The sequence below is a fragment of the Pantherophis guttatus genome, chromosome 1, assembly GCF_059756535.1.
Source record: "Pantherophis guttatus breed Tessera chromosome 1, ASM5975653v1, whole genome shotgun sequence".
Taxonomy (NCBI): Eukaryota; Metazoa; Chordata; class Lepidosauria; order Squamata; family Colubridae; genus Pantherophis; species Pantherophis guttatus.
In genome coordinates, this window is record NC_142063.1 from 137899870 (window position 1) to 137915069 (window position 15200).

A 15200-nucleotide genomic window follows, 5' to 3' on the forward strand; every position below is an offset into this window, starting at 1 on the left:
CTTGCAGTCACACTTACCTTCCTTGCTAAATCCATAATCCCTCACTGGACACACAGCCAAGGCAGGCTTTGGAGACAGAAAGGAGGTTACAATCTGGACTTGGGTATTGACTGCCAGAACGGAGAAAACAGCTCAGAAATGTTCAAATGCTTAACAAGTTATCTCTCTTGTCCCTAAGCCAGTGCAGCATTTTAAAAAAAGTAATTAAGACATGATTGAAAATGTGTGCGCCATAAAGAAAGAAAGAAAGAAAGAAAGAAAGAAAGAAAGAAAGAAAGAAAGAAAGAAATTAAGAATAACAATTAAAGCCATCTTAAATGTTCTAAATGCAAAGAAAGGAGAAACAGACCTTATACAAAACATTATTGTGTATGTGTATATGTATTAAAAGCTAAAAATAGCTTTTAAAATGTAGTAATAAGATAATAGCGGATTCTGTAGAATTTTTGTCCATAGTATATTATGATTAAGTAAACTTATTTACTTTCACATTGAACATTAGTCTGATTAGCGATATATATCAGAATATAGTCTAAAAGATTATACATGCCGTATAATAATCACAGTACAATATGACCTTTCTTTTCTTACATATCTTCTATTAGCAATCTAGTTATTATATCACACACACGTACATTATGTGCATGCGCGCACACACACATATGTATGTGTGTATATATATTCTCTCTCACACACACACACGCACACATACTCATACTGCTGGGGAAGCCAAATCTTAATCAGCTACAATAAAGGGGGAAAAGATAAGACCATCTGTTTAAAGCAAGTGAGTTTTCTATAAAAGGATGGCATACAAAAAAAGTTACAGAAATATTGTGATTGTGTATTAACCAAAATGTGATGTGTATGTTTGTTTGTATGCATATGCATATATTTATATGGATTATATTTATACATTTAGAGAATATACATATGCATGTTTGTATTTATCCTAAGTATGTAGATAATGTGCATCTGGATTGAATGTTTCATATACACACACACACACATATAGACACACACAAAACCACATGCATACACACACATACACACACTCACATATATTAGATATATATAAAAACATGCTTCATTATATATATTAATCTTTACTAAATATTGCTGTGATGCATAGGGATGCAGAGTTCAGATGCTGATGTGAGTTGACCTGAAGTCTGAAAATCCATCTTAGCTCCAGTGCGAAATCAGATATACATTTTTCTGGCCTATGTGGTTATATGGTGGCTTCTTCATTTTGTCTTTTAGCCTACTCTTTTAGACAGAACAAGACAAAAGAGCCAGAGTTCCTTTCTAACTGTTTTCTGTGGTTTTCAAAAGTCTCAAGAGTTTTGGTGGGTAGCAAAGCCAGCACAGATACGATATTTTGTTATGGGCATATTTATAATGTTCTAGTGAATTTGAATAGTGTTTTACTTAATGATTGATTGTTTCTATAGCATTGTCATTCTTCACAGAGCTGTTATAAGCATGTGAAGAGAGCCAAGAAGAAGGATGGATGTCTCCATGTTGTTGGCAGATCATGACTGACTCAAAGGCACCCCTCTCTGCCCCCCAAAAACCAAACAAAATTCAAAACAAAATTCAAAACAAAGAATCTCCATCCTTATACTTATTTATATATATACATACATACATAGATACATTTTTATTAGATTCTAAGAAATTTTTAAATATGTATATTTTAAAAAATCAGTCATGACTGCATATATTTTACACTTTAAGTAGCTTCCTTGCATGAGGTTGCCAGGTTGCAAATTCTACTTCATGAGGATAGAATTAATAAATAGAAACATTACGCGTTTTGTAGTCTTCTGTTCTTATTATGAACTGAAATATATCGTTCAAAGACATACCTGATCCAAACATCAGTTACCAAAATCTAAATGCAAGCACAAAAGTAAAGGAGATAAACATTCAAAGACATTAGTATATTTTATGCTATTCTTATAGACTATTTTTTTCATTAGGAAGATTATTGACTTATGAAAATAATAATTATATTTTACAGTTATTCTTACGAATACCAACCTACCTGTAATAGATAATGTTAGCCAGTCTTAGGCAAATTGACTTAGATCCTGTTTGATCTGTAAATAGTCTTCCATTCATGCAACAAAATATTAGGATCTGCACAAAATAACACCTATTCCATTAATCTAAACACCTATTATAAGATGTATCATCTTGCAGCCAATCTCTTCAGTCACGTAAAGTGATTGGACACACATTGAAAAATAGGAACTTAATTAAGCCAATAAACAAAAAAGAATCTTACCTTCTCTTCTGCATCACTGTGACAGCCTCTCTAACAGCATGCTAGAGTATGGGAGACTATGAGATCTTTTTTTTTGGCACCCAATTTCTTATCATTGCATCATTACCACCACCATCATTGTCACCATCATATCATATGTCTGTAGAGATTCTCAGTCATCCAGGTCATGGTTGTCCCAAAGGTGCTTTTTCAAGAGGCAACTGGACTTTTTGTTTTTTCTTTGAAGACATTTTGCTTCTCATCCAAGAAGCTTCTTCAGCTCTGACTGGATGGTGGGGAATAGAAGGATTTATACTCCTTGCAGACAGCTGGTCATTTGCATTCTTTAGTGAGTCATTAAGGTCACCTGTGTCATCAGGGTCACTTGAAAGGTGCAAATGGATGTGGAACCTTCCTGAAACTGTTGAAAGGACTATGTTGTAGACTGGAGATAGTAAATGTCCTATCCGTCCCACTCTGTTGAGAGAGGGATGTTCAATTTTGACATGGATGGCTTCTTTGACCCATCTTTCAAACCAGTGGTCCTCTCTGTCCAAAATGTAGACTTTGCTGTCTTCAAAAGAGTGGCCTTTGTCTTTTAAATGCAGATGGATTGCTGAATCTAGTCTTGTTGGGTTTGTTCTCCTATATTGTGCCATGCATTTATGAAGTGGTTGTTTTGTTTCCCCAATGTACAGATCTGCACATGGCTCACTGCATTGTACTGCATATACCATGTTGCTCAGTTTGTGTCTGGGTGTTTTATCCTTGGGGTGGACAACTTCTGCCTTAGTGTATTCTTGGGTTTGAAGTATGCACTTATGTTATGTTGGCTGAAGATCCTTCTGAGCTTTTCTGATATTCCTGCAGCATATGGAATGACAATATTGTTTCATTTATTGTTCTATTTGTTGTCTGTTATGGAGGAGCTCCTGTGGGGTCCTTTTTGAGCTTTGATGAAGGCCCACTTGGGATAGCCACATGTTCTGAAGGCTTCTTGATGTGTTTTCGTTCCTTTTCTTTCTCATCTTTGCTGGTAGGCAGGCCTTCAGCTTGGTGGTGTATGGCTCTGATGACTCCCATTTTGTGCTCCAATGGGTGGTGGGAATCAAAATGTAAATATTGATCTGTGTGAGTGGGTTTTCTGTAAACTTCAATTTTAAGGCTTCTGTCTTCCTTAATGTGTACTGCACAATCCAGGAAGACTAGACTATTTTTCTTAACATTTTCCTGTGTGAATTTGAAGTATCTGTCCACAGAGTTGATATGTTTCGTGAACACTTCCAATTCCTGTGTTTTGATATTGACACAAGTATCATCCACTATACCAGTGACTGAGTGGAATTCCTGTGAAGAAGTCTAGGGCTTTGGTTTCTATCTCTTCCATGTAGAGATTGGCCACAATGGGGGACACAGGTGAACCCATGGCGCAACTGTGTTTTTGTCTATAGAAATCTTCATTGTATTTAAAATAGGTAGTGGTCAAGCAGAGGTCCAGCATGGCACATATGTGCCTAAGGTTCTTTTCCTAAATACAGGCTAATAGTAAAAAGAGGTGTGTTTTTTTAAAAGTGAAATAGAATTGTCTATAAGCACAAGCTCCAGCAAGGTACAAATGAGATGCAATACATGGAATGCGTTGCTGCATATCACAAAAATATTACTCAGTATAATAAGTGTATTGATATGTGCATATTTACTAAATACACTATGAAAAAAGTATATTGTTAGAAAAGCTATGTGCAAAAAGGTGTGCATTTGGAAAATTAATAAAATTATCCAATGATGAAATTGGCAACTGGAAAAGCAGTGGATCTTGGCAGCACAAAGCTTTCTCAGGGAGGAGGCAGTATATTCTATCAGAGAGAAGTCCAATTTAAGAGAATGCACAGCCTTGAACTGAAGGCGGGAGGTTCAGGGTGCAATGGGATAACTTGGCATGGCTGACTCGCCGTGGCCAATTTGTCCTGGTCATCTCGCCGCAGCGAACTCACCGCAGGACAACTCACCATGGAAAAATTCAATATGGGATAACTCAAGAGAAGGAAAAGTAGAATTGCAGCTCACCCCAGCCTCGAAGACTTCTAACTTGAGAAAGTTCAAACCTAAAACAAGACAAGGCCTGCTGCAATTCCACGTGTCCCTCTCTTGAGTTATCCCGCATTGAATTGTCCCATGCCAAGTTGTTCCATGCCATACTGGCCACAGCGTGACAGCTGGAGAGAGTTGACTAGGGACAGTCAGCTACGACAAGCTATCCTAGACCTGGTACAGGGTGACCACAGCCTAGAAAGTCTCAGGATAAGAAATTTTAGGGAAGAAAGTTATAGTTTTAATCTGACAAGATTTTGCCCATTAGGTGAAAGCAAACAAAGAATTGGACTCAATTGGATTCCTCTGTGTCGTCTTTGGGCTTGGGCTTGATACATATGTTAGAAATGCTGTGTGGCAATATATAAATACTAGGATAGATAAATATAAAATACAGGTTATGCCTGTGATAAAAAATACTTGATTTCATCTATGCACAAGTGTGTTAATTATTTACAGAAGGTTTAACTGAATTGACTGCTATTTTAATGCATGCCACCTAGACCTCAGTTTAGACTGATCCCTATAGGCAGGTTTGATAGAGTGTTTGTGTTTAACAGAAGGTTCCATTTATATATGTTTCTATTGTTTTCACACAGCTAAATATGTTGCTGTTTTTGTCACAATGATTCTTGCTTACTACTTATTTAAATTACCAATCTTTGATTCTCAGTCATCTTTGAAGTTAGAATTCTAACTGATTGGAATACATGAGCTGGGAGCAAGAAAAGAAAGCTAGCACATATTTTTAAATTTGATTGACAAAATGAACTCCAACTGATATGGAAACAAACTAGGACATGTATTACTAAGAAAAATGGTTTTATCTATTATTTATTTATCTCCAAGGCTTCTGTACCTCTCTCAGTTGGCACACTTCCCATATATATAATTTAATGTTTTATTGTTCAATATGCATACAAGGGGAGCAAATATAATAAATACATTTTTTTCTGTACTTATATCAGAACATAAGTTAGAGAGATATTCCACATATAAACTTGAAACAGTGGAAAACTTGTTTTTGTAAATAACCACATTTCACCTAAATAACCAATCACTTAAGGCCCCATACTAACATTATCATGCAATTATCTTGTCTTATAGCTTTCTGCCATTATTTTAATCTGATAGAATCAAACATTTACTGAGGGGCAAATTAATCTAGATCAGTCTTCTGCAATTTAAAGTACAACAGATATTGCTCAGAATTCTGAGGCAAAATGTCTGATCAAGACAATTTATTTGTGCTGGAGAAGCATCAGTCCTGAATAGAGATGGGAAGGCCTGGAGAAAACCGGAAAATTGTGTGTGGGGGGGGGGGGGACAGTTTTTTCTCCATTTTTTCTGGTTTGGTTTTGTTTTTGTTTGGGTTTTTTTTTCATTTTTTTTGGAAAGGAAAAAAAAACAGGAAAAATGAAAAAAAAAAACCCAAACCCTGTTTTTCCCCCAATGTTTCCATGTTTTTTCCAGGCCAACCCATCTCTTGTCCCGAAACATTCGATCAAACAAGGTACATGATATGAGGCACTGTGTGGAATGTTAAGATATTTAAATTTAGTAGCTGGAGCAGTGGGGTTGTGCAGTGAAGCCAGAACACACAGTTGATTGGTTGGAAAGTGCTGGCTCCTACGTGAGGCAATCTGCGCTGTGATTGGTTGCTGTGGGTGTGGAGGGGGAGTTTCCCTTTTTTCCCGCCTTTTTCCCGCCTTTTTCTTCTGTGTGCTCTCTATGCTCTGTGATTTACCTCATGATGCTCCTGTTTGCCTGACTATCTTGTTTGCTGTAAATATAGATGTAAAATATATATTTATTTATATAAAAGTACACGTTCATGTCAACGTCACTGACTTCATTTGGACACCTGCTGAGTAATTCCCTGATAGGAAAATTGTATGAAGATGACACCTGTAATATGGAAGCTATAACAAGGTGCTTCTCTGCCTGTTCTGCAGATCGGGCAAATATTTCAAATGTATTTGTGACATTTCTTTCTTACCTTGTCAAATACAGCGCTTTTCAGACCACATTCAGTTTTTCCATTTAAAAATCATGTTTCAAGAAGACTGCAATTTGTTTATTACTTCAGATATTCTATATTGTGAGGAGAATCTCTAATGTGAGCGATGTTCTCTTTAAAATTCAAGTGTCTTTGGTTCTTTTGACCAGTCTCACATTTTTAATTACTCCTTTATTTATGCATACTCTTCTTGTCAGCAGTTCACAACCACTTTTTCCCTTTAAGGTCTTTATAAGACTGCCCAGGCCTAATTCCTCCCATCTCGTCTCTTTTAGCCCACCGTCTTTTCTTTCAGACGATTTTAACCACCATAACTCTACTGTATTCTTCAAGTTTTTCTACTTTTTTAGGTGCTTATCAGATGATTTGATTCTTATTTGATTACTAGCTTTTAGTCCATTCCTCTTTTAGTTTGTATTTCGTGCTTAATATTACACTCAGTCTAAGTAACAATGTTGAGGAAATATTACTGTATGCCTTGCCACAATTTCCTATTTAACCTCTTCAAGTTCTTGATTCCACATTATCTTCTTCAATTAACTGCTATGACCTGATTTTTCATCACTTAGCTTCCCTGTATCATCAAATCATTTATCACTTAAATAGTTATCAGTTTAATCCTAGCCAACCCAAAGTTTCACTTCTCTCACAGAAAAGAAACTGCTGTTCAACTTTATTTTTTTGACTAATCATATGTTTACATTTACATTTAGATTTCTAATAATGAATAGAAATCTAACTATATTCAATAATGCATTACAATCGCAATACAACCAACAGTTTTGGAAAGAATTGGGGAAAATTACTGTATATATTGCCCATATATAAAATTTTGTTTCCAGTCCTCTAACTTCATTGGTTTTAATATCTGTCTATACCATGATTCTGAAAACAAGATTCTATATCATAACAAAGGTGATGATAATTACAACTAGTTATTCTCACCTATATTTATGAATCCATGGCAATAGAAATAGACTTGGTATTTTGTATTTTGAATATATGCATGCATTGCATATATAATTTAAATGTATGCAAGAATACATCTCACAACAATTCATATGACAGACAGCTGAGCATATACTATAGCAGAAACTTAATTCAAAGAAGTAACAGGTGAAAATGTTATAAGGTAGAATTTGTTGAAATTCTTCATTCTGTGTAATTCCATAAACCAAACCCAGACTTGTGAAATCTTTCATTTTCTGGCACCAATAATCTGCAATAATATCTGCACAATTTAATGTTCAGCAAATCAATATTAGCCTCTCAGCTTGCTTTTTCCCAGCACTGTTATGCTGTATAGTTAGTGGCATGAACCAAGAACTCAGTATCAGTATTTAAATCAACAAAACTGGCAAAAGAGAATGAAGAACAAGTTTTTCCTGATGTAAAACTCTGTTGTGCTGCTCTTACTATAGCTTCCATAGGCACGTGCCAAGCAATGGATCGTCATTTGTGATTTTTAATTCATTACCTTTCAATATCTGTTTCCTCTGAGGTCATACTGTAGTCGTACACAGCCAGCCCTACTGATCTCAAAATTTTAAGCAGACTAGTTAAGTAGTTTGGCAGAAGACCACCAGAAAGCTACACTGTATAGTATATTGGGGAATTTGAAAAAAGAGTAAACCCCACCCCATCTCCACCCCCCAGAAATGGACAATAACAATTTACTTTTCTGGTCTGAAGGACTCTTCTCACAGATGCTCATTCCTTATTTCTTGCTTGGACTATTGAAATGTGCTGTGTATAGGGCTACCTTTGAATATATTTTTAGATATTCAGAAGCACTATGTTTGACCTCAATTGTCCTAAGAGTTCTTCTAATTGAATTTCATCTGATGTTCCATTCACTTGTGGCATTCAACTCCTCGGTAAACAAAGAGGCTGATTTAGCTCTTTCTTTATGGGTGAGAGAAAGATATTTAACAAGTGGGTTGTCTTGGTATTCAGTAGTCAGCTAAGATTTCAGAAGTAATTCTGACAGATGAAATAGGAATCTTTTGACTGTTCATAGTGGACAGAAATGAGAGTGCCCTCTCAAGTAACTGAGTCTTCTTAAGTAGTCTTCCATCCTTGCTGAAGTTTATAGTGGCACCAATCTCAAACTGACCATGGAGCAATCTATCCCTAACTGTAGATTCTCTACTTCTCCACTTTCAGAGCACCTATCTCTATCTGAATAGAAAATCAGATCTAGCATGTGTTCAGTTGCATTTATGGTGACATATATAGCCATGAAAAGTCAATGGTCATCCATGGATGACATGATAGCCTGAGGTATGAACAACTTTAATGTGGGCATTGAAATATGCAGGTGGAGAATCCTAAGGAATCCAGTGTTACAATCGTTGAGTACCCTGGCTAGCTGAGGGATAGAGACTATAAGGTAGAGGAATGACAATACATAACATTATTCCGGCCATCAAAGGATGAGCTATTGTGGTGCTGTGGTTAGAATGCAGTACTGCAGGCTACTTCTGCTGACTGCCAGCTGCCAGGAATTTGGCAGTTCGAATCTCACCAGGTTGGTGAGGTTGACTTAGCCTTCCATCCTTTCAAGGTCAGTAAAATGAGGACCCAGATTGTTGTGGGCAATATGCTGTAAACCTCTTAGAGAAGGCTGTAAAGCACTGTGAAGTGCTTTTTAAGTCTAAGTGCTATTGCTATTGTACAGTGATGTAGATTCAAGGTGGAAGTACTGGTAGTGATTTGGAGCACTTATGAGCAAACATAAAGCACATGTCAACCATTCTTTAAGGTACATATTTTTCTAGACTCAGACATTTAAGTATTTGCTAGTTGGTATTATGCATTTGTCTTGCATATTCTGACTGACATTTCATATTGAATCCAGATCCCAAATTAGCAGCATCCATTCAAAATTGAAAAGTGAAATATCTAGACAGAGAGATTTATTTCCTATAGACCAGGGTTACTCTGCTTTTCTATTCTCTAATCCCAGTCTGCTTTCCCACATAAAGGGGGAAGAGTGGGAAGTCCATCACTTCTCTGAGTGATGGACTTCCCACTCTTCTCTCAGCCAGATCAGGGGTGAAATGCTCCCGATTCGGACCAGATCACCCGATCTGGTAGCGATGGAGGCGGATGGTTCAGAGAACCAGTAGCAAAAATCCCTGCCCCCCTCCCCATGCCCAGCTGAGCCGCACAATCATCAGAGGCTTTTTTTTTTACTTTTAAAAGCATTTTTTCTACAACCTCTTCGGCCAAAAATGCTTTTAAAAGTAAAAAAAAAAGACTCTGATGATTGCGCGGCTCAGCTGGGATTGTCAAAGGCTTTTAAAAGAAAAAAACCCTTTTTTGGGGGGTTTTGGATCATCAGAGCCTTTTGAAAGCATTTTTTTTGCAACCTCTTCACCAAAGGTTGTAGAAAAAATGCTTTTAAAAGTTAAAAAAAAATTGGCCATGCCCACCCAGTCACATTACCCCCCCCCCACCAAGCCATACCCACAGAACCGGTAGTAACAAATTTTAGATTTCACCACTGAGCCAGATCTCTATAAAACTTTGCAATCAGATCCTAGATAATAAGTATTTTATAAACAATTAACTGGGCATTGGACTTCTAGTTACCTTCAGCTTGCAGCCTTTTTAATAAAGGGCCACTGAATCTTCCTACCATATCTGCTTTTGCAGACATCATTTCAAAGATTACTCTCAAGCAGTTTAAAAAAATTTTTTTTTGTTTATTATTACTTTCTCTGTTACACATTTCTCCATCCCTCTGAAGCTACTTTGGTTGCCCACATTCACAATCTGAACAAACCAGTGGTGGGTTGCCCCCAGTTCGCACCGGTTCTATAGAACCGGCAGTAAAACCAACGGGAGGCTCCGCCCACTGACCCCGACATCATCAAAATGCTTCTGCGCATGCACAGAAGAGTGTGCGCGCGGCCCCATTGTGAATTGGTAGTAAACATAAGTAGAACTCACCCCTGGAACAAACCCAACATAAGGAATATGATATCTTCTTTTGGGAAATATAATATAGGAAGCCAAGGAGGTTGTAAGCCACTGGAAAGATAACGATAGGATGAAATGATGTAGAGGATACTATACTATTTAGTCATCTAGGACTTAAGAATTGTTCTGAATTCCAATAGGAAGAATTTCACTGAAATTCCCTTCCCTGCTCAAAGAAATACAAAAGCAACATTTCTTGCATCAAACTGAGTTAAAACTGGAGAACTGAATTAGAAATAGTGTTATTTTTTAACAGGAAATTTAAATAAATTGACAAAAAATATTGTTACAATATTTTGAGGATCAGACTCAATAATAAATTCAGAAGTAATTTCTTCAGTTAAAGAAGCATTTATTCATAATAGGCATTCTACTTATTCTGTCAGATTTACAGTGAGAAGCAAGCATGAGGTAAAAGCACTCTCTATTTATATCAAAGGGGAGGAGTCAAGGATGAGGGTGATTACATATGAATACATTAATGGAGGAGAAATAAGTTAACTCTTAATATCCTGTACATATATACATATCTCTTGTTATAGAATAAGGCATTTACTTATGACAAATCCCCCTCTAAATGCCGATTCGATATATAACAATGATTGCATTCGGATTCAGAAATATATAGTACTTGTAATTTTGAGGTCAAGTATTTGTGTTGTTTAGAAGGTAAAGGTTTAGTTAATATATCAGCTATTTGTTCTGAGGTTTCGCAGTGGATTGCTTTAATGAATCCATCCTGAGATAATTGTCTCACGTGTTTAAATTTGATATCTATATGTCTGGACCTTTGACCAATGGCGTCAGATCTTGATATTTCAATAGCTGCCTTATTATCTTCATGTATGACAAATGGTAATATTGGATTTTTCCAGATATCAGATAATAAATCATTAAACCACACTAAATTATTTGAGGCTTTAGATAAACAGACGTATTCTGCCTCTGTTGTGGAAGTCGCTACTAAATCTTGCTTCCCAGTGTACCAGAATATTGGACAATCATTTAAAAATAATACATAACCTGAGGTGCTCTTTCTACATTTGATGTCACCTGCCCAGTCTGCATCTGCGTAACTGGTGATAATAGGCTCTTTAACATTATTGGGTTCTAAGAGTAGGCAGAAATCTATGCTGTGCTTTAGATATCTTAGTATTCGTTTAACTGCTTCCCAATGATACATGAGTGGTTTACTTACATGTCTAGATAATAGATTAAGTGGTAGAGCTATATCAGGCCTGGTCCAATTAGATATATACAAGAGAGAACCAATAATTGATCTATACAATGTGTTGTTCTCGAATTCAGGAGAAGATTCATCCATATTCCTTAGAAAATCAGTCTGCATAGGAGTATCACAGGGTTTGGCATCTCTTAAATTGCATTTTTCCAGAAGTTCTATAATTTTATCTCTCTGAGATAATCTGAATCCCTTTCTTGTCTTATTGATTTGAACTCCAAGGTATTTGTTTACCTTTCCTAGCGACTTTAAAGAGAAATGTTCACTTAGCTTGGATACAAATAAGTCTTTCTTTTCTTTATGTTTGCCTATATACAAAATATCATCCACATAGATTAACACAAATTCTAATGATTCACCTTCCCTTCTAACAAAAAAACAATTGTCTGCAGTTGTGGCTTTGAAATCCATATTTTTAAGCACGCTGACTAGACATTCATACCAACGCTTGCCGGATTGTTTTAATCCGTACAAGCTTTTGTTAAGTAACCAGGTCTCATCTCTGTTTGTACATTGGCTATGAGGTGCCCTTACATATATCTCTTTATCGAGTTTTGCATGTAAGTATGCAGTCTGTACGTCATATTGGAAGACATCAAGGTTGAGTATAGCTGCTATGACCAAAGCTGTCTTAACACTTTCAGTTCTTACAGTGGGAGAGTATGTGTCAGTGTAATCCTCAGGATATTTTTGAGCGTAACCTTGTGCGACTAATCTAGCTTTATATAATTTATTACCCTCTTCTAAATCTTTAATTTTGAATATCCATCTGGTGCCTATAATTGTCTTGTCCTTAGGTGCAGGGACTGGTGTGAATACACCTAATTCATGCAAGCTGTTCATTTCTCTTGTTATGGCTGATTCCCATTTTTCTCTCTCCTCCATGGGAAGTTTCAACACTTCCTCGTATGTGTTAGGTGTTGGTATCTCGTCATTCACACACATTATATAATCCTTATACTTATTAGGTAATTGGTTTCTGTTGCACCTGATTGTTCTTATTGGTATGCTCTCATTATCGTGTAGATATCTTGCTTCCTTTTTGGTTAATGAATCTGTTTTTATCCTGGTATGGTTACCTGTCCATGTTTTGTTTTTGTCATCATGTGTGTTATGTTCATGTTTCTCTCTCTCTATTCTGTCTTGTTGTTTAATGTTTGATTTCGTATTTTGGATTATCTCGTTAAGATGTATCTTAGACCAGTTGGCCTGTTCATGAAACACTGCTGTTCTTGAGACTATGAATTTGTTATTACTGTCAATGAATCTATATCCTTTTGTGCCTGTTTCGTATCCCATGAATCTGAGCCTTCTGGATACGTTATCTCCCTTACGTCTTAATTGTTTTGGTATGTGTACGTCTGCTGTAACTCCAAATATGTGCATGTGTGATATTTTTGGTTTCCTATTGTACATCACTTCATATGGTGTTTTATTTAGGATGCTAGACCAGGTCCTATTTTGGGTATAGTTTGAATATAGTAATGCTTCTGACCAGAATTGTTTTCCTAAACCAGCATCTTCTAATGTACATCTAATCATGGTTTGCAGTGTCGAGTTCTTTCGTTCTGCTGTACCATTCTGAAAAGAAGAAAATGGGCTAGACGTGAAGTGTAGCATCCCTTTGTCTTTTATCCATTGTGAGAATTCTTTTGACATGAATTCGGATCCCCTATCTGTCATGATTTGTTTTATTTTGATATTGTGTTGTGTTTCTACACGTTTGTAAAATTCTTTGAATTTTTGGAAAGTTTCATCTTTGTGTTTTAAAGTAAAAACAAATCCATAACGGCTATAGTCGTCTACAATAGTTAGGAAATATCTTTTTTTGTATGTGATGGATGGTGTTAATGGGCCAACCAGATCCATATGTACCAGATCAAAAATTTGGTTAGAGGTTCTTGTTGCCCTCTTTGGTTTTGGGTTAGTTCTGAGTTTTGAGGATTTACATACTGAGCATTCCAAATAGTTTTTACAATCCTTTATTTTAACGCCATCAGCATGTTCAATCATTTTTTGTATTACAGGGAAACTTGCATGTCCCAATTTTCTATGCAACATGTGTGCACATTCATCATGAATTGGTTTGCCTATATTGGGCCTTCTGTTATTGTGTGTATCACTAGTGGGTGTGTCTTTGTGATTATAGTGTGTTTTGGGTTCTTCATTGTCATTGATGTTACTATGTTCACTGTCTATGTTAATGTCGTCATCAGTGTTTGCATTAATGTTATGCAACCATTTATCTTCTGTCACAAGAAAGGGTAGTCCCCCTTCGATAATCACACTATTCAATTTAGTCCCATCCTTTTCTAGTATTGCTTTTCCTCCAGAGAAGATTATATTTATGTTGAAATCTTGGCTTAATTTCACTGCACTAAGTATGTTATGTGATATTTCTGGTATCAACAATACCCCCTCTATTTTACCTAAACCAGGTATATTTACATTTCCTTTCCCTATGACTTGAACATTTTCTTGATTGGCTACTCTTATCATAAATTTATCATTTGTGAATGAAGACAGTATTTTCTTGTTATTTGTTGTATGATTGGTCGCCCCTGAATCTATGAGCCAAGCATTATTTTTTGAATTTTGTGTGATGACATTGTTATGTTTATCTAATCCATTTAATGATCCTGATTTTCTATCCCTTGAATTATCTCTATCCTTTCTGCGTTCTCTGTAGTTTGGGGAGTCCCTATATCTGTATCTATCAATAGATAATTGCCTGTCTTGATATCTACCCCTATAATCACGGTTTTGTCTTTCCCTATGAAACATGGGGCAATCTCCCTTAGAGTGTTTTCTGGATCCACAATTGTAACATTCAATTGTTTTTTGGTGATTCTCTTGGAAGGCTACTCCTTTTGCCTGTCTGTGTTCTGTGTATGCATTGTATCGACTTTTCCTCAAATTATCTTCAGCTATTAACTTATTTGACAGACTTTCTATGGATAAGTATCCTAGATTGATTGAGTCTAAGTGTGATATGTAGTTATCCCATGATGAATCTAATGAGTTAAGGATAACGCTTTTCATTGTCTGTTCTGATATTATTTCTCCTCTTAGATGTAATTCTGCTCTGATTTTGTTTAAGGATATTAAATGTTCACTTATGGTGATTCCAGATCTTAATTTGGCTGAAAAGAAATCTTTAGACATTCTAGTGGTTGTTGCTACACTTTCACTATGAAACAATTTAAACATGTATTGAATTATTTCTGAAACAGTAAGATTATGCTTAATACAGTAGTACATGGCAGGTGATATGCTAGAAATTATTAAATAGAATGCTCTGTGATGCAGGCAGTCTATTTTTAGATTCCAAGGTCTTTTGGGAGGATTGGTTATAAAAAATAATAAATTTTCTTTCATAAAGACAACCTGAATTTGTTGACACCATTCCTGTAAGTTGATGCCATCAATTCTAAGTTTTGGGAAATCATTAGGTAGATTCCCAATATTATTATTCCCACTACTTACAACTGTGGGTAGCCCATGGTCCTGTAGATGTTGAAAATTGCAGAATGGTGTGGGTATTCTGCTGATGAGCTTGAGAGGTTCTCCTTCTTCATAAAGTTCATTGT

The 15200-nt window shown here is 36.1% G+C and overlaps 1 protein-coding gene and 1 long non-coding RNA gene across 3 annotated transcripts in view; one reads left to right on the forward strand and one right to left on the reverse strand.

The window, feature by feature from the left end:
• The window catches only part of LOC117669848 (uncharacterized), a 36481-nt gene extending 36093 nt beyond the window's left edge, over nucleotides 1–388 (reverse strand). The window contains exon 1 of the long non-coding RNA XR_004592521.3: nucleotides 18–388. This is a non-coding gene — a long non-coding RNA (uncharacterized LOC117669848). The remainder of the gene's footprint in view (nucleotides 1–17) is intronic.
• Nucleotides 1–15200, forward strand: part of ARHGAP15 (Rho GTPase activating protein 15) — a 466518-nt gene that overhangs the window by 187493 nt on the left and 263825 nt on the right. The gene's annotated exons all lie outside the window — the stretch shown is intronic.